The sequence below is a fragment of the Nyctereutes procyonoides genome, unplaced genomic scaffold (genome assembly GCF_905146905.1).
Source record: "Nyctereutes procyonoides isolate TBG_1078 unplaced genomic scaffold, NYPRO_anot_genome, whole genome shotgun sequence".
NCBI classification, from domain to species: domain Eukaryota; kingdom Metazoa; phylum Chordata; class Mammalia; order Carnivora; family Canidae; genus Nyctereutes; species Nyctereutes procyonoides.
The window spans coordinates 87,438,775-87,457,960 of NW_026575125.1; positions in this window are offsets into that span (position 1 = coordinate 87,438,775).

The window sequence follows — 19,186 nt, forward strand, 5'->3', positions numbered from 1 at the left end:
ATGGTCTCATTCATTTGGGGAATATAAAAATTAGTGAAAGGGAATAAAGGGAAAGGAGTGAAAATATCAGTGAGGGTGACAAAACATGAGAGACACCTAACTCTGGGAAACTAACAAGGGGTAGTGGAAAGGGAGGTGGGCGGGGGGGTGGGGTGACTGGGTGATGGGCGCTGAGGGGGGCATTTGGTGGGATGAGCACTGGATTTTATGCTATATGTTGGCAAATTGAACTCCAATAAAAAAAATTTTTTAAAAAATGGAAATTCTTGAGTCCTCTCTCCCAGGAATTTAGACTTATTAGGGTTTCAGTAAAGTCCAGCAATGTGCATTTCTAATAATCTTCCCAAGATGATTCTGATACAGGTGATCCTTAGTTAATTACTTTTAACTCTAGAGAGAGACCTATTCACGCACATTTTTTTAATATTTGCAGTGCATTGGAATCCTCTGGGAAGATTAAAAATACAAATACTTAGTGACCACTTCTAGACTGTCATTGCGAAAATATATGGGAGAAATACTGATCTAAGATGCACTAAGAGCGTTCCTATTTCCCCCAATCTCTTGTTCACCTCCTATTGAATTTACTCTCAATGGATTAGAAAAGATCTGTGTCTGCAAACTTAGACTAAATTCCATATCATGCAAAGCATATGCATGTAACCCCTTTACCAATTTTTCTTGAAGCATGAATATGGTCCAACTATATCATAATTATTTAGGTATCTCCTTAAAAATGTACATCTGAAAGCTTAATCCCCAGATAGTTTATGTAATTCAGTAAGCTTTGGATGGAGCCCAATCTACAGTAGTGAAAGTTACCTTTAGATGATTAAATCCAAGTGGATCATTACCTATGCTGAGAAATGATGATTTTCAACAGAAATGCATCTGTTGCCTCCACTCTAACATCTCCAGTAAAATAAACTCACAAATTGCTCAGGTAGGCAATTCTGTTGAAAAATTTTGGTTTTTAAATTCTTCCTTAAAATGAAACTTTAAAATTCTTCCTTAAAAATCTACCTTCTGGGCAGCCCGGGTGGCTCAGCGGTTTAGTGCCGCCTTCAGCTCAGGGCCTGATCCTGGAGACCTGGGATCGAGTCTCACGTCAGGCTCCCTGCATGGAGCCTGCTTCTCCCTCTGCCTGTGTCTCTGCCTCTCTCTCTCTCTCTCTCTCTCTCTCTCTCTGTGTGTGTGTGTGTGTCTCATAAATAAATAAACAAATAAATAAATAAAATCTTTTAAAAAAAATCTACCTTCTAGAGACTTTGACCTTTGAGCTCTTTTTTTCTCCAAAAGCCATTTCCTCAGTGCCAATCCCACCCCTACTCCCCACTCCCAATACATTTCTTCTTCTGCAAAACTAGACATCCCTTGACTTCATATGAGGTAGACCAGATATTGATATTATTTGTCAATGTGTGTTTCATCCACCATCTATACCACAGTCATGTGAAGGGACTTATTAAGATTCAGACTTATGGGCTCTACTCTAAACCTATTAAATTAAAATCTCTGGTTGGAGAGATCTGGGGGCCTACTATTAAGAGTTGGGGCAGGGCCCACTGTAAACCTCAATGGAGGGTGTTCACACTGGTGTTAGTGTGTCTAGGCTGGGAGGGGGGCAGGAGGAAGAAATTATGCCCACCAGCCCCTTTGTTCGTGTAGTATTCTCTCAAAGATCCCTGCCCCTCCTTACAGACCCTGAGCTTAGCAAACAAATTGCTCCCATACACCCAGGCATCTTTCAGACTGCTGCTTCCATGCTGTATCTCAGTGGGACTCTTATTTGTGCTGCCTCTTCAAGGGTGAGGACTCAGCTTCCCATAATCCTCTGGCTCTCCCAGAGCTGAGTCTGCTGATTTTTAAAGTTCCAGGTGTTAAGCTCCACTGGTTATAATAACTCAAGAAATTAAGCCCCTCTGGTTTTCAAAGCCAAATATTATGGGGATTAGTCTTCCCGATGTGGGCTCTTCATGCCTAATGTGTCTGGTATGGGTTCTGCTCCTCTCCCCTCTCGATGCCTATGGTGTCTCTCCCTCCCATTAACTCTCTCATGGGTCTATTTGGTTCCTGGCCCTGTCTTTGCCCTTCCTACCCTCTTCCATGTGGCCTCTTCTTTACATTTAGCTGTAGAGAATCTATTCTACCAGTCTTTAGGTTGTTCCCTGGGTTATTCACATTGATGTGTGTGCTATCTCGGTGTACCCTGTGGGATGAGGTAAGCCTAAGATCCTCTTACTCTGCCATCTTCCCTCTAGTTCCAAGGAACATGTATTTTTGACAAGAACACCAGGCCATATTGATGCAGAGGTTTATAGAACACAGTTTGAGAAACACAGATCTAGGAGCTTATAATATAATAAAGGCAGCCAAATAAGTGCTTAACTTTCTCAGAATGTATCAGATGAACCAGCCATGGGCTTAGTATTACTGTAGAACCATCAACATGTATGAAACTACTTTTACCTCTAGAGAGAGACCCATTCATGTGTAGTGTTTTTCAACTCTTATTGCAGATATTTTTTAAATATAGAGGAATTCTTTTTTTAAAAAAGATTTTATTTATTTATTCATGAGAGACACAGAGAGAGAAAGGCAGAGACATAGGTAGATGGAGAAGCAGGCTTCCTGCAAGGAGCCAGATGTGGGACTCAATCCTGGATCCCAGGATCATGCTCTGAGCCAAAGGCAGACACTTAACCCCTGAGACACCCAGGCGTCCTTAAATATAGAGAAATTTTATTTTAAAATGTAGAAATTCTGGTGTAGTTAGTCAGAGGTGGGACCTTCCTGGTACCTTTTGCAAAGCTCTTCAGTTGGTTTTAAGGTATAGCTTAGGGCAGCCTGGGTAGCTCAGCAGTTTAGTGCTCTCCTTCAACCCAGGGCCTGATCCTGGAGACCTGGGATAGAGTCCCACATCGGGCTCCCTGCATGGAGCCTGCTTCTCCCTCTGCCTGTGTCTCTGCCTCTCTCTCGCTCTCTCTCTCTGTGTCTCTCATGAATAAATAAATATAATCTTTAAAAAAGGTATAGCTTGGGGATCCCTGAGTGGCGCAGCGGTTTGGCGCCTTCCTTTGGCCCGGGTCGCGATCCTGGAGACCCGGGATCGAATCCCACGTCGGGCTCCCGGTGCATGGAGCCTGCTTCTCCCTCTGCCTGTGTCTCTGCCTCTCTCTCTCTCTCTCTCTGACTATCATAAGTAAATAAAAATTAAAAAAAGGTATAGCTTAAATTGAAAACCCTGTATTTGGTTGGGGCACAGGTAGGGACAAGGAAGTGGGGAAGAATCTGAAGAATCTGTAGTCAGTAACGTAGTGATTGGAAAAACTATTAATCTCAGGAAAAAAAAACTTGGATATTTGTGAAGGGAAATGGGATCATTGAGTGAACTTTAAACATTGTTTTTATACAGATTATAATTGTTTATTAAAAATTTGTTCAATAGGGATGCCTAGGTGGCTCAGTGGTTTAGAGCCTGCCTTCAGCTGAGGGCGTAATCCTGGAGTCCCAAGATCCAGTCCCACATCAAGCTCCCTGCATGGAGCCTGTTTCTCCCTTTGCTTATGTCTCTGCCTCTCTCTCTCTCTGTCTCTGTGTGTGTGTGTCTCATGAATAAATAAGATCTTTAAAAAATGCATTCAATAAAAATTTTTGAGTGCCAAGCAATGCATCAGGGCTCTGGAGGTATAGACTTGAAAACAATATACAGAGTCCTTGCCTTGACAAGGACAGTCTGACATGTTTTCTTAAGTCAAAAAAATAATTAAATAAGTATTACAAATATTATACATGCTATGAAAAACATATCAAGAGTATTTAGCCTAGTCTGGAAGGCCAAAGGAAGGTTTTCATAAGGACAAGCCTTAAAGTCTAAACTTGATTTATGACTAAAGGTTTGTATGTGTTTTAAGGCTCTGAGGCAATAAGAAAAGCCATTGCAGTAGTTCCCAAAGTGTAGTCTTCAGAACAGCAGCATCAGCATCCTCTGGGAACTTGTTAGAGATGCCAACTCTCAGGCCCTACCCTAGACCTACTGAGTCAGCAGAAACTATGGGGTTGAAGCTCAGCCATCTGTGTTTTACCAAGCCCTCCAGAGGATTCCAATCCAAACTAAAGTGTGAGAACTACTGGTCTACTCTGAAAGCCGGAACAACAGCCAAAGTGATAGAGCACAGTGAGCAAAGGGGGAAATGGCAAAAGGAGAAGCTAGGAAGACAAATAGGAGTGAGATTTTTACAGGCTCTGTAAGCTCTATTTAAAACTTTTGAATTATTTAACCCCAATAATAACAAATCACATTTACTGAATGTGTATTATGTGTAAGATCCACAACAACCTAATGAGGTAGGTTGCTATTATTGTTCCCTTCTGTAGGTAAGTAAATGGAGTTCCAGAGACGTTGCTTTTCCAAGGTTCTACAGCTATTAAGTAATGGAGCTAGGATTAAAATCCAGACAGTTTTTCTCCAGAGACCTGTTTGTTAACCATTGAACTATACTGTTTAAATCAATGGGAAACTACTGAAGGGTCCTAAATTGGAGAGAGAGATATTTGTATTGAACTTAAAAAAAATCACCCTAGTTGCTGTGTGGAGGATAATTTGCAGAGGTCAAGTCAACCAGTAGGAAGATCTGTTAAGAACGTATTGTAGAAATTCCTGTGAAAGATGATAATGACTTGGTTTAGGGTACAAATGAAAAGAAGTGGGTAAACTCAAGGTATGTTTTAGAGGTAGAATTGGTATATATATAAATATCTTCTCTATTTTTTTTATATATTTCAAGGTTACTCTGCTGTGTGAGGAATGGATTGAAGGTGGGCAAGAGTGGAAGCAGGGAGAATGGTTACAATTCATGAATGGAGAGGAAGTGGTGTGAAATATGGAGAAGTGACAGGAAATAAGGTCAGAGAGGTAGTCTGAGGCTAAATTAAATAGGACCTTGAAGGTCATAATACAAAATGTGGTTGTATCTTAATTCAAGTAGAAGTCATTGGAAGGTTTTAAGAAGATAATGACACAGCCTAATTAATCTTTTTTTTTAAAGATCATCTTGGGAGCTATGAGGGGAATTGATGGAGAGTATGGGGGATGAAAGGAGGAAGACCAGTTAGAAGGCTAACATGGTATAGGCAAGATATGAAGGAAGAATGGTAATAATGTGGATGAGAGACAACAGGTCATAAAACTGATAAGACTTCATGACGGAGGTTTCTCGAATGAAATACTGGGTGCCATTGACTGAAATAAGGATGATAGAGAAAATGAAAAAATGCAACCAGTTTGAGATGTAAGTGTGTGTGTGGGGGGGGGGTTAAGGGAAAAATTTAATTCTCGTAATTATCACAAAATGCCTACTGAGGATTGTAGAGATGAATGAAATAATTTGCTCAATTTCACACCTTTGGTGAGTAGGAGAGATGGGTTCAAATCTCAGTCTGCCTGTGTCCTCATGTTCTTTTCATTTATACCACATGACATTTTCATGGTAGTTAATCTTTAGTGGAATGTGTAAGGCAAGAAATAACATGATATGGTAGAAAGGAAGAAAGGAGGGCTCTTTCTTTGGACTTCTCCTGGCCTGATGAACAATGTGGAGGTACCAGGAAAGAACCTAGGTTTAGGTAAAGGATGCCACAGTGAAGAACTGAGTGAGAATGTTCAGCAAAATGAGGATGCTAAGTCCTAGACTGTAGCCTGTTGGTGAAGAGCCTAAAAGTTCACCCATACACAAGATTATTGTTTGGAATTGCCATCCTATTAGGGTGGTATACTACAGGCTTGATAATAGGGGAGTTCCATAATCTGATTTTCACATAGGGAATATATTTGCTCATTAACATGGAAGGGGACTTGATGGCACTAAGGAGACAAGCAGCCATCCAGCTGGTTGCAATTTGATTTTGGGTATAGAGAGGAAGGGGCACATCTGAAACCTCTAAATTTTCAGAGATCCTTGAAATTCTTGAGGGTAATGTCTTAAGATCTTTGCAGATTTCCAAATTTATTAATACCACTATTGCATATAATATCTCTATAAAAAAGGGATCCCTGGGTGGCGCAGCGGTTCGGCGCCTGCCTTTGGCCCAGGGCGCGATCCTGGAGACCCGGGATCGAATCCCACATCGGGCTCCCAGTGCATGGAGCCTGCTTCTCCCTCTGCCTATGTCTCTGCCTCCCTCTCTCTCTCTCTCTGTGTGACTATCATAAATAAATAAATTTAAAAAAATCTCTATAAAATGTAGTGAAGGAAGTATGGCTGAAAATTTTAAGGGAACCCTTTGGGTCTATAACAATCCTATAAATACAGTCTAAAATAATTCATAAAGCTCTTAAATTCTATCAATAATATAAGCCTCCATATTCTTAGATTGCTTCACTTTCATCAGCATTATTGCAAATTGGCATTCTTGTACAGCCGTTTTGTGAGAAATTTACCCCCTCACCCCACCCAATTTTTAAAAATTACTATGTCTTCCATATACAATAGAGAACAACAAAGCTATTTTATGATGCAGGCACTTAAAGAAAAAAAAAGATGTCTGTGTTGAGTGAGCAGCTAGGTTCACTCACTAGCTAAGTAACTTACCTCTACACACCACCCAGAGAGTACATGGTACAATTTCATGCCCCAGCATACTGACAAATGACTATGTGTCATGAACCTTCCAAATCACTTGAGAATAATCAGAACTGAGTTTCAAACCTGGGAATGCTTAGTAAAGGTTGACTATACATTAACCCTTGTGTCATTTAGTTAAGGTAAAGACTATTGGCCTAATCCCTACCTACCCAGGAATCATAATCACTCATTTGGAGCCCTTCTGCCTGTAAAGATCAAATCATATGTCAAAAAAGGACTGCCTATGAGCATGTAAGTGTTGTTTCTTTTACATAACACTGCTCAATTATATATGTGAAAATCCTACGTCATTGATTTTTGCCTCCAAGGCAACATTTGGCAAGACTGGTTGTTAAAACTTGGGGAGTTGTGTCAATGGCATCTAGTATTAGAGGGCGGATGCTGATAAACATCCTATGATACACACAACAGCCTCCTACAAGTCAGAATTATTCAGCCCAAGATGTCTATACTATTGAGGTTGAAAAACCTTCCCCTATGTCAAGGCAATTGTCTAATCAAGGACAGGTCACTTTCAATTTCTCCCACTAGAAGCTCTGCTTAGTTACCAGTTCTTTTTTCCTCTTGGTTCTCTCAGTCCTATGACTGAAGAATCTACATTTCTAGGGTAAAGGATACAATACTTTTCTATCTGCAGACTCACTTCTTTTAAGTCACTGATCTTTGTGATGTATATATACATCTATTCCATGCATAAATATTGCTATACTGAATATTTTGACACCTCAAATTCATACATTAAAATATCAATTCCAAAAAAAATATTAATTCCAATGTGATGATATTAGGAGGTGGGGGTCTTTGGGAAGTGATTAGATCATGAGGATGGAGCCCTCAATGAATGGGATTAGTGCTCTAAAAAGAGGCCAGAGATTGAGTTTGTTTTCTTTCTGCCACCAGGAAGAGGGCCCTCACCAAGAACCTGCCACTGCTGGCATCCTGATCTCAGGCTTCTAACCTCTAGAACTGTGAAAACTACATGTTTATAGATTAAGCTACCCCATTTATGGTACTTTGTTACAGCAACTCCAGTTAAGACAAATATTTTACATCTACTGTATTAGTTCTGAGGTACAGTGGAATAAGATAGAAAAGCAGTCTTCCCTTAGGTCCCATAGTATGTGTATTTTTGTGAGGGATACAGACAAGCAAGCAGATGATCATAATGCTGAATGGTAGGTGCTATGATGGATAAAGTCCAGGTTCTCTTGGAGCTTAGTATGTATCTGTTAAGACCAGACATCTGGGGGCAACTCACCTTTAGAAGTGTAACTATTCTCTGATAGTTCCTTTATCATTTCTCCTTTTCACTGGGAAGGTATTTAACTGGGCCAACTGACAACCTGCTCACCTGGTCCTTGATTCAGCCCTGCCTCACAGGCAGGATGGGTAGAAGAATGGAGAAGTATGGTGTAGAATGGCATGTGGGGGTATCTGTCGGGAATTAGTGACCTCTAAGCACAAAAAGCAGGACAAGAAGAAATTAATCAAGGGGAAGGAGGAGAAGAGGGTACTCTAGGCTGAAAGGAAAGCATGTGTGGGAGTTTTGACTCATTGGGGAACTAACTTGACCCTCTGTAGCCTGTGCTATTTTGAATTTGTATTAGCAGATGAGAAGAATAGAGTTCAAGGGCAAGGCTTATGAGGATCACACCTATCTCAACTCTAGTCCTGAAATCATCTTCATTTTTTTTCTTCTTGTGTATGTCACAAAATTAATCCTCAATTGTTGTTAAAATTTTCCAAAGTATAGAAAATGAGAGATGAAAGTGTCCATTAACACTTGGGAAGTATCCCTTCCCAAAGGTAGCCAACATTAATAGTGTGTATCCTGCTGGCCTTATCTTCACTTCTTTTTAATGCCTTTCCCTTCACATACTGTTCATAGTCTTGAGAGTTTTAAAGCATAAATTGTATCATGATAGAATTATGGATATAAACCTTTTCCTCCTTTCATTTTTTTTGCAATATTTTCTGGAAATTTCTTACATTGGCACACATGAACCTACCTTATTCTTTTAATATCAGTTTAGTATTCCATTATATAGATGTATCATAATTTACTGGGTCTTTTATTTCACCAGACTTCCTCCAGTTATAGATTCCTTTGCTGCTAAATGGACAGGGCAGTGAACTGCCCAATGAAGAAGCAGTGGGCTGTGTGATGATGGGAAAAATAATGAAGCTCCTTAGTTGAGAATTATGTACAGACTGCACCTGAAACCTCCCTCCTAAACAACTGTTTCCTGCCCAAAGCATTTTTCCCTTCCAATTTCTAAATAAACCCTTTAAACTGCAAGTTTTTATCTGCTCTTCCCCTCAAGGATGCCTAGATGTTCACTTTAATGTGATTTTATTTGGATAAATGTATCTGAGGAGGGAAAGGCAGGGAGGGACCCGGAACCTGTCCACTCCCCCTTTCCAGCTATATTTTAGAGGTAATACAATCAGCTGCTTTTAAGTACAACTGCAGTGATGATCAGGTTTTTAGAAATATAAATAAGGCAAAAGGAACTTGGGAAATTCTCAAAAATAAACAGAATGCAGTTAACAGGAAGCAGAAAGTAGAGGCACCTGCCTGTGTAAGTCATCAGTGAAATAACATGTTTGAAAGGGCCCAGGATCAGAGGGATTTATTTGAATTGTTAACTATAGCATGGTTTACTTCTAGTCTCATCTTTGCTGGTTTTATTGATATATGTTTACAGGACCAAGAAAACAAGCAGTCTGAATTACTGTGTAAAAAAATTACAGTGTAAAAAAGGATCTGTGCACCATCTTTCACTTTACAATTTTTATGAAGGATGGAATCATCTTCATCCTTCTAGGATGATCACAAAGCAGAATTGGATACTGGTTTTTGTTTCTTTTCAGCCAAATATTGTGTGGACTAATGCAGGTGGGATCATTGGAGAGGCAGATTGTTTAAGGTACACTAGGAAGCCTGGAGTTGACAGAGAAGAGACAAGAACATGAAGAGCTAGGCTATTGCTGAGAGAATGTAGGAGAAGGAAAGGGAGGTACACTGAGGAAAGCAGGAACCAGAGCAGAATTCAGAGCAGAAGTCAAGAGAGAACTCAATCAAGCCAGTCAGGGACAGGAATACAGACACCTAAGGACTATTCAAGTAGACCACTTCAGTGGACCAGGTTGAGTCTGCAGGGAACAGGGTTGGAAAGAAAGGGCCACTGTTGAGAAGTTACATCTCTGAAATGAGTTGCACCAAAATTGTTTGATCTTCAGTTGGAATAACTGTGAGGAACCCATCAGAGTGAGGTATGAAGAGCTTGATTATATTTAATTTTTTAAAGGATTTTATTTACTTATTCACGAGAGACACAGAGAGAGGCAGAGACACAGGCAAAGGGAGAAGCAGGCTCCCGGCAGGAGCCTGATGTGGGACTCGACCCCAGGACCCTGGGATCAGGACCTGAGCCAAAGGGAGACACTCAACTGCTGAGCCACCCAGGTGTCCCTCTAAATTTTATTTTTAACAGGAGATTTTATTGTTGTCAATGGGATATTCCAGAAAGCTGTAGTATGTAAACATATGTTAGAATATTTGAAGTTCAAATTTATACCATTTACTTAAGGTATAATCAGTACATGAATGAAGTTTTGATGAATATACACCTTGGAAATCTGGAATTCTGGGTGACAGTTGTATTCTTACGTTCGGCTTCAGTATCTAATTTATTTTTTCTATAAGATTTTGGTTGCACAGTGTAGACACATTCCTAATTCACACAGATAAATTGCAAGTAGAAGCAGTGTTTTGGATAGCTCAATTTACAATCTCTGGGGACTCTCGAATTAAATAGAAATGGTAGGAATAGCTATCAATCAAGGCAGCCCTAAAAACTAATTGACCCGGTAGCACAAATTAACACTGTAGTTGTTTCTATTATATTACAATTTGATATTTATTCCATTTAAGTGTTTTTTATTATTTTACTATGTTTTGAAAGATACCTTTAACAATATGATTATTGTAATTCAAACTAAATACTTTCAGAAACACCATAACCTCATTAAGGCATCTTAAAGGTCTTTGAATCAGAGTTGTAAAATCCCTGACCTAGGGAGAGGTCTGCTCTGGGAATAGCGTTGTGAGAATGGAGTCTGGGAATTCAATCAGAGGAAAACTGAATCTTGTGAGAAAACAATGTTCTGAATCAAGCTGGATGATCATGTAAGCAAATTTTGTGACTCACAAGAGGCATACTCCGTTGTTCTGTGGATGATGGAACAGTGGAAAGACTGGCTATCTGACTGCCCGTGTGTGGGACCCGCTGGATTTTGGGTGATCGGCAGAGTAGTCCCTTGCCTGGAGCGTGCAAGAGACTGAAGGCTTTTGGTTTCCTTTCCTTTCCCTTTGTGTATTTAGATTCTACCATGACGCTTGGCACCCAGATTTGCCAATAAATGTAAGGAATGTGGTCCAAGCTATGACTCTGGCTAACATGGTGCTGATGAACTGATTCTTTCCTCCTGGCAGCTCTCAGTCTCCCAGAACAAATGCCCCAACTAGTTCTCTTGTGCTTTCATTTGCCTGAAACCAGTCCCAGCCTCAGTTGCTTCTGATTGTTGCCTTATCCCTTCCTGAGGTTCACCTTGGTTTTACCAGTTCACCCCCACCCCCTGTCCAACAACGTATACTCCTCAATGGCATTGAGCCCACCACCTGCAACAACTCACATCATGCTGTTTGAATCATTCCATTTCTTCATCCCCTTCTCTGTCATGATGTGCCCAGATGTGGGATAGCAAGGCTAAATTATAATAATAGGTCACATTTATTCAACACGTGCCATGTGCCAAGCACTGAGCTCAGTACTTCATATGCTTTTCTTCAATCCTCACAGAAACCTGGTGAGTGTAGGTACTGTGTTTGCCCCCATTTCACTGCTGAGGAAAATGAATTCAGTCAAGGACTAATGAGCTTGGCCCAAGGTCATACAACTTGTTAGTGCAAGAGCCAGAATCTGATTCTAAACCCTGGCCTCCTAATTAATTCTTACTCTCTCCCCTTACAAAATGGCTTATGGGAAGGCAGTGTATTATTAGCAAATAAGTCATTGTTTGGGACTCCGACTGGAGTCCAGCCTCTATACAGGCTTACAGAAAGAAGATCAGAGTACTGCTCTTTATATCTCTGTTGCTTCTCCCAAAGGCAACACTGATACCATTCCCCATGTTCCTTTATCAGATTTTGGGGTGAAGGATGGTTTTCCCTTTATTTAGTGATGTGAATATAAATGACACTGAGAGGGCAAAAAACTGTCCCCAAGTCACACGTCTAAGGCGTGGCAGAAGCAGGAACAGAAGCTGGCAGTTGGCAATCCTGACCCACCTATACTCCCAGCCTATACCCAGATAAGGACCATGGGGAACTTGCAAGTGCGCTTGAGAATTCTATATTACTCTCAAATGATATCTTCCTTTCCTCCCAATGTCATCCCCCATAAGTTTTTCCTTAGTAAAAAATTGTGAAACCACAGTCCATTTATTCCTAATTTCCATGAGATTCTGTGGTGAGTTCCATCATTGTCTCCAGATCATTATCTCCTGTCAGCCTCTGTCACTTCTTCCCAGGTCTGGACCATTTTAGGCTAATTCTCCTAATGTTAGTGAGGACCTTGATGTACTCCTCTTTTCCAGACATGAGTATAAATTCATGAGGTTTGAGGCCTATGAATATGGAATTTAGTATTGCTATGTTAATATAGCATCTCCTTGGGGCCCTTAAAGGTTGTGGGTTATGTCCCCTGTGGTAGCCTATAGAAACTTGGTGTCAGGACTATGGGTAACAGTAACAGAATATAGAGACTGGTTAGAGGCTATTACTGGGAAACCAAAGAGCAGACAACTGGATGAGCAACTGAAGAGCTTAGTGATTCTCATTTGCATGTTTGATAACTTTATCCATACTACCAGAGGACATGGAAATCAAATACGTTTGCTTCCTTTCCTGGATTGTCTAATATTGTCTTCCTCCAAACCTACAAAGAATCATTTTTATTCATAGGGGTGTGACATATCCCCTTTGTACAAGAGGAAATGATAGTAATTAACATCAATTGAATACCTATTAGGTGCCAGGAACATAGTGTTAAGGCATGTTATTATTATTTTTAAAGTTTTTTTTAATTTATTCATGAAAGACACAGAGAGGCAGAGACATAGGCAGAGGGAGAAGCAGGCTCCTTGAGGCAGCCCAATGTGGGACTTGATCCTAGTACCCTGGGATCACACCCTGAGCCAAAGGCAGATGCTTAACTGCTGAGTCACCCAGGCATCCCTAAGGCATATTAATTCATATATTCATTCATATATTCATATTCATTAATTCATAATTCATGCATATCACCCATGCATAGACTTTATGAAGTAGATGCTACTGTTATCATCTCTGGTTCATTTGGGAGAGTGGAGGCACAGAAAGATTTGGTGACTTGGCCAGGCTCACATGGCCAGGTTAGGTGGAATTTGAATTAAAGCAGTCTGACTCCAGAAGCTACCTTTTTCCCTACTCTGCTACACTGCATCTCAGAAGCATGGCCACTCAGATGCTATGTAAGGGGGAAAAAGAAAAGATCTGTATAGAGCCTCTATCCTATGTCTGTCTTACTATAAGCCACTTTAAATTTCTTTTGGGAAGGTTCAAGGGGCAGATTATGCAGAAAGACAAAAATCATTCTGGGGACATGGGTAGTGACTGAGACATCCACAAGGAACCCCAAGGAGAACATCTGCAAGGAGCTGAGGTTGAAGGAGTAATGCTGTAGCCACCCAACATGATCTCTGCTAATGGTTACTCCAGCATTTCCTGGAGCATGTCTCAGGACTTTCAGAATCACTGATGCTGTTGGCTTCTCATACACTTTAATTCTGAAACAATCTAATTAATTAGGTGATGCTTTGATCCTCTACATTTCAGAAGAAGGGACTGAAATCCCAAGAGGGCCACTCTCTTGTCTAAGGTCACAGAGCTGGTAAGTGACAGAGCAGCCTGGATTTAAAGTTCTATAGTTTGTTTTTAGAACCCACATATTTCAATTTTGCAGATGATAGAGGAAATCTGGAGTCCAAAAGCTCATGCAAATCAAAGGTCAGGGCAAGGAGTCAGCAATCTGGGGGAAAGCAAGAACCTGGAGAACCAACTTACTGAAAAGCAAAGCCAGCCAGCCACTGGTCAAAAGGCCAAGTTCAGAAGAGCCTCAAACAGCAAAGGAGCAGAGCAGGGCAAAATGGATTAGAAATCAACTTTGAGGATTAGCACAAAGGACATTTGAATTTCATGTGAACACTGATCCCAGCCAGGAAACTTCATGTTATGTTTTCTATTAGTGCAGGGACCAGTCGTCCCAGGGCTTATCTAGCCTAAGAACTACAGGGAAAGGTAGATTAAGTAGGAATGCCTGGATGGAAGGCAATGGTATAAAAGAATATATTCAGGGGCACCTGGGTGGCTCAGTTAGTTGAGCATCTGACTCTTGATTTCAGCTCAGGTCATGATCTTGGGGTCGTGAGATGGAGCCCCACATCAGACTCTGCTCAGCAGGGAGTGTGCTTGAGAGTCATTCCCTCTCCCTCTACCCCTCCGCATACTCTCTCTCAAAAATAAATAAATCTTTAAAAAGTTAAAAATAAAAAATAAAAGAACATATTCAGATAAACGCTTGCTAGAGGTTATTTAGAAAATGATAAAACTATGGATTATTAGGGGGTTAGAAAAAAATCCTAGGCTCCTCCCCACCACATTTATCCTTGAGTCCTTTTGATGACATTCCTGGCAAGGTCACCTAGCTCCTGCTTAAACACTATCTCCTGGGGCAGCTGGTTTGATTTTCAGGAAACTTTCTCAGTTCAAAACTTACTCTTTATGTTGGCCTGAAATCTGCTTCTCTGTACTTTCCTCCTTTTGGCCCTAGCTATTTTCTCCAGGGACACAAATAAGTCTAATTCACATCCACATTACAACAGACTTTGGGGCACATTTTGAAGATGGATAGCATGAGGATAAATTGTGCTATTAGCCTAACCTGATTGGAAAAGTAAGTACAGACTGACTTTTCTCATGGAAAGGCTAGTTTCTTGACCATGGAAAGTTGAGTTTCTTAAGCCATATTTCTCCAAGAGGGGATTATATTTTGGATTTACTATTGTCTGAGCTCATTCTTCTGGATCTTCCCAAATACCCTAAGAGCAGTTTGTTCCCATGGTAAACTCAGTTTTAGTTTGACTTTGTTTACTTATTTCTAGCCCTGTGGTCTTGGCCCCATTCAGTGAAGAGTATGAAGAAGGAATTCCTCTTCTAAATAAAAATTTCTCTCTCTCTCTCTCTCTCTCTCTATCACTACCCCTGTTGTTACATCCCCAAATGCATGCATTCTTTATAGCTAACCTGGTCATTTGGGATAAACACTCAATATTTGCAAGGATACAGCATAAGTGTGATAAGGACAGAAAGAAGAGGCTCTGCCTTATTTTGTTGACGTTTTTGACAGCTAAATTAGTGAGATAAAGTAGAGGCAGGTTAAGGGGATGCAAAAAGTTATGCATTTGTTTCATGAGAAAGAGAGAAATTGAGAGACAGAGTTCGTACCAGACAGAAGGAGGAATGTGCCATACAGGATAGTCTGGAAAGATCATCCAAGATATACAGTTTCTTGGCCTCTGTATGATGAGAAAGGAAGGAAAAATTGAAACAATGGCAACTATAGATGAAAAATGGAGTTTGTGAATCAAAATTAAGAAGGATTTATGAACCACATAAAGAGAGAAATTCCATACTGGATACTTGTGAATTTTTCCAACCAGAAGTCCCGAAAATTAAGAAAAGATGTATTAAGTCGAGGCAGTGTAAATTTAAGAGAAAAAAAAAAAGAATGATTGGGTTTAAATTGGAACTCAAAGAAACAGAAAAAAAATTATTTTAACAGAAGCTTGGAATTATGTTTCATAAAGTTTCTTTTCTTCCCCTTGGGTGTGTGCAGAGGCGGGGGCGCTGACTTGGCAAAGATCTAACACCCAAACTGTGCTGCTGCAGCCTTTGTAGTGTGATGCCAGGGAACAGCCAGGGTAGCAGTGGGGTACAGAAGAGAACAAACCTGGTTTAGGAAAAAAAAGGGAAGGGGGAGCACAGAATGCAACACAAAATAAACAGGGAGGAGCCCTCCAGACAGGCCACGAACTATACTGGATCTCATAAGAGCTCTTTTTCACTTCTGCCACTGCCAAAAGTCCGATTTGTAAAGTGCAAAGGAGGGCCATGAGGCAGTTTTGGAAAACAAGTAGACACCCAGGATATGAGAGAAGTAGACTAAAACACAGGTGATTCAACCCAAGTTGGCTGGACCTGTAGCAGGGCCCATCATGGAGACATCTGGTAAGCACTGAGGAGGAAACCATTTATCCCAAGGGCCAGCAAATGAGGAGATGGGGCATAAACCTTAAATCAGCCTCCCCAGGGGATGAGTCAGGAAGTTGTTGTTTTTTAAAGACTTATTTATTTTAGAGAAAGAGAGAAGAGCACACATGAACAGGGACAGAGGAAGAGGGAGGGAGAGAATTTCCAGCAGACTCCCCTCTGACTGCAGAGCTGCATGTGGGGCTCAGTCCCATAACCCTGAGATCATGATCTGAGCCAAAATCTCAAGTCTGGCACTCAGCCACCTGAGCCACCTTGGTGCCCTGAGTCATGAAGGTTTTAAAGGCAGGTGGAAAAGGGTCTTGGTGAGGAGGAGAGGGCTAGTGAATCAAAATCAGATAAAGGAAATTGCTAAGTAAAGGAGGTTAATCTCATTTTGTTGAGCTCAAAAAGAAGGTCAGTGGTCCCAATTGGTTCCTGCCAGCTTCTTGATGGAAACTTGAGTTCCTGCAAACAACTAAATTAACACTTGGTTATCATGGTATCAAGCAAGGATACTATCTCATAGGAATGTGGTGGCAGACAGCATTCGGAGAAGAGGCAGAAATGGGAAAAAGAGTTGCAGCTTCACTTGTCTGCTGTGTTAACTCCTTGGTTATGGGTCTCTCTCTCTCTCTCTCTCTCTCTCTCTCTCTCTCGTGACATTTTCTGGAATAGCCTATAACTCAAGCCCAACAGCAATTTAGGCTAAGGACACAGTCCTCTAAGTGGCTCAAATGCTAGTGTGAGCCAGTACTGAAAAACTCCCCCTAGCCCTGTCCCACAGGAGGTAAAGCCCAGGTGCACTGGCAAGCCACACGGTTGTGAAGGGCTCCTGTAAGATTTTAGAAGTCTTGGGGCACCTGGGTGGCTCAGCAGTTTAGCTCCACCTTCGGCCCAGGGGGTGATCCTGGGGTCCCAGGATCGAGTCCCAAGTAGGGCTCTCTGCATGGAGCCTGCTTCTCCCTCTGCCTGTGTCTCTGCCTCTCTTTCTCTCTGTGTGTCTCATGAATAAGTAAATAAAATCCTTAAAGAAAATTTAGAAGCCTTTGGAGAGGAGATATTCGAGGGGTTCTTTCAGGGTCATGGAGAAAAAAAAGCTAAACTGAGGGCTGCAAGCAAAGGAAGCTGGGTCTTATCTTCTCCCATCCTTGTTGCCAAGTACGCCCTCAAGCAATCTAGAGTGTATAATTGTGTGGAACATGAGGTGAACTTCTCTGACCTCATAATTTTGGTGAAGATGATGAAAAGGATGAGTGAGTCCTTTCTATTTCCAGTAGCAACAATTGGATAATGGGAATGGAAATTCTGTTGCCTCTAAAATACCGGATGGGAGAACAAAAGGTCAAAGAGCCTAATCCTTTATCAATAACTAATTGATCTCCCTACTCTGTGGAACCCTTTCCAAATTTTAAGATCTGATTATTTAATACCTTCATAGTGCAAAATTGTGTATAATTTACCCAAGATAAGAAGTGCATTTTCCTGCCAATGCTCAAAATGCAGGGATGTTCAACCCTGAACAAATTAAAAATAACAAAGTAAATGATCTTTATTCATTATGACGTTCTCAGCTTTGGCTGAATAAAGAACATCTTTTCTCGCCTAAATTTTAAATGACAGAGTGCCCTGGATCCAAATCATAATGACATTTATCCTGTTATCTGATGCCTCAGAGAAGTTGAAGGGATCCATAAATATAGTTGTCTTCATGTTGCAGACACATTCTTCACCCTTTTTGACAGTTATTAAATACATTAATTTTCTGATGGTAATTTCAATGTAATAACCATATGAAAAATGTAAGTCTCATTTTCCCATCAGAAAAGAAGAAACTGAGAAGTATCTGGAGAGCCATAAATCAGAGTATGAAAGACTCGTACAATGCCATTCAGGGAGTGGGGTGGAATTTCGTGTGTCAGAATTGAATTGGAGCAGAAATATAATATGGTTACAGTCCAAGGGACTTTTCCTTGCAATTTGTCCCTAACCCAGATAGAGAAAAATGGTAGCCTCACCAGAATAATTAGTAAGCAAGAAACACACAGGTACCAGACAGGGTCTTGAATTCTTGGTTGACTCTACCAAAGTAAACCCACAAATAATCTAGGAGGAATGGTTTACTGAAGCAAATAGCTTGAAAATCAAATAATTTGGTAGTAAATGTTGGCTCTTAATGATACAGGGCTCTGCAAAGATCAGACTTTATCTCCCAGAAGTGAGGTTCCTTGGCTCAACCCTGTTTTGTGGCTCTAGGCGGTATTCCCAAACCTGAGCTAGATCTCTGTCAAACCCATGTACTGGCCCCCAGGGAATTAAACCAACCATCAGGTAAATGGCCTACATCTACCATAACAATGTGAAAACAATCCAAAGTGCATTCCTCCTCCATAAGTGAAAAGCAGGACATTACCATTAATGGGAATACCACTTTTATTCAGAAATGCCTATTTTAGGTCAGCCGGGTGGCTCAGCGGTTTAGCGCAGACTTCAGCCCCTGGCATGATCCTGGATTGAGTCCCACATCGGGGTCCCTGCATGGAGCCTGCTTCTCCCTCTGCCTCTCTTTCTCTCTCTCTCTGTCTTTCATAAATAAATAAATAAATAAATAAATAAATAAATAAATAAATAATTTTAAAAAAAGAAATGCCTGTTTTAGAATATGGGTCATTCTTAACATCAATGTCAAAAGCCCTCAAAGGGGCCCCATAGAATAGTAGGAAGCAAGCACAATCAAACACCTTTAAAGTTTGGCTGGTAGCACTATTCTTATTGCTTTGGAGGCAAAACAGGCTGGTTTCCTGTTCATTTTAAAGATCTTTCTTTCAGGTACACCCAGACTATTACACTCATAGCCTGCTTCTTTGGCAGTTCGTTTCATTTTGCTTCATTACTGTCCCTCCCTTCCTTCCTTCTTAAAAATATTTAATGTTACCAAAGTAATATGGGGAGATAGTTAAAAGATTAGGTTTCAATTGAAAAAAGCAGTCCCTTTATTCAACTCTCTCCACTCCTCAGGCCCATTTGAACCTTTCAGCCATTGTTTTAGTATTTACTCCATATTCCTAAATGATGTTTTGTTGTGATTTCTTTCTTCTTTTTCTGTTTTAGGCTGCTCATCATCACTTAT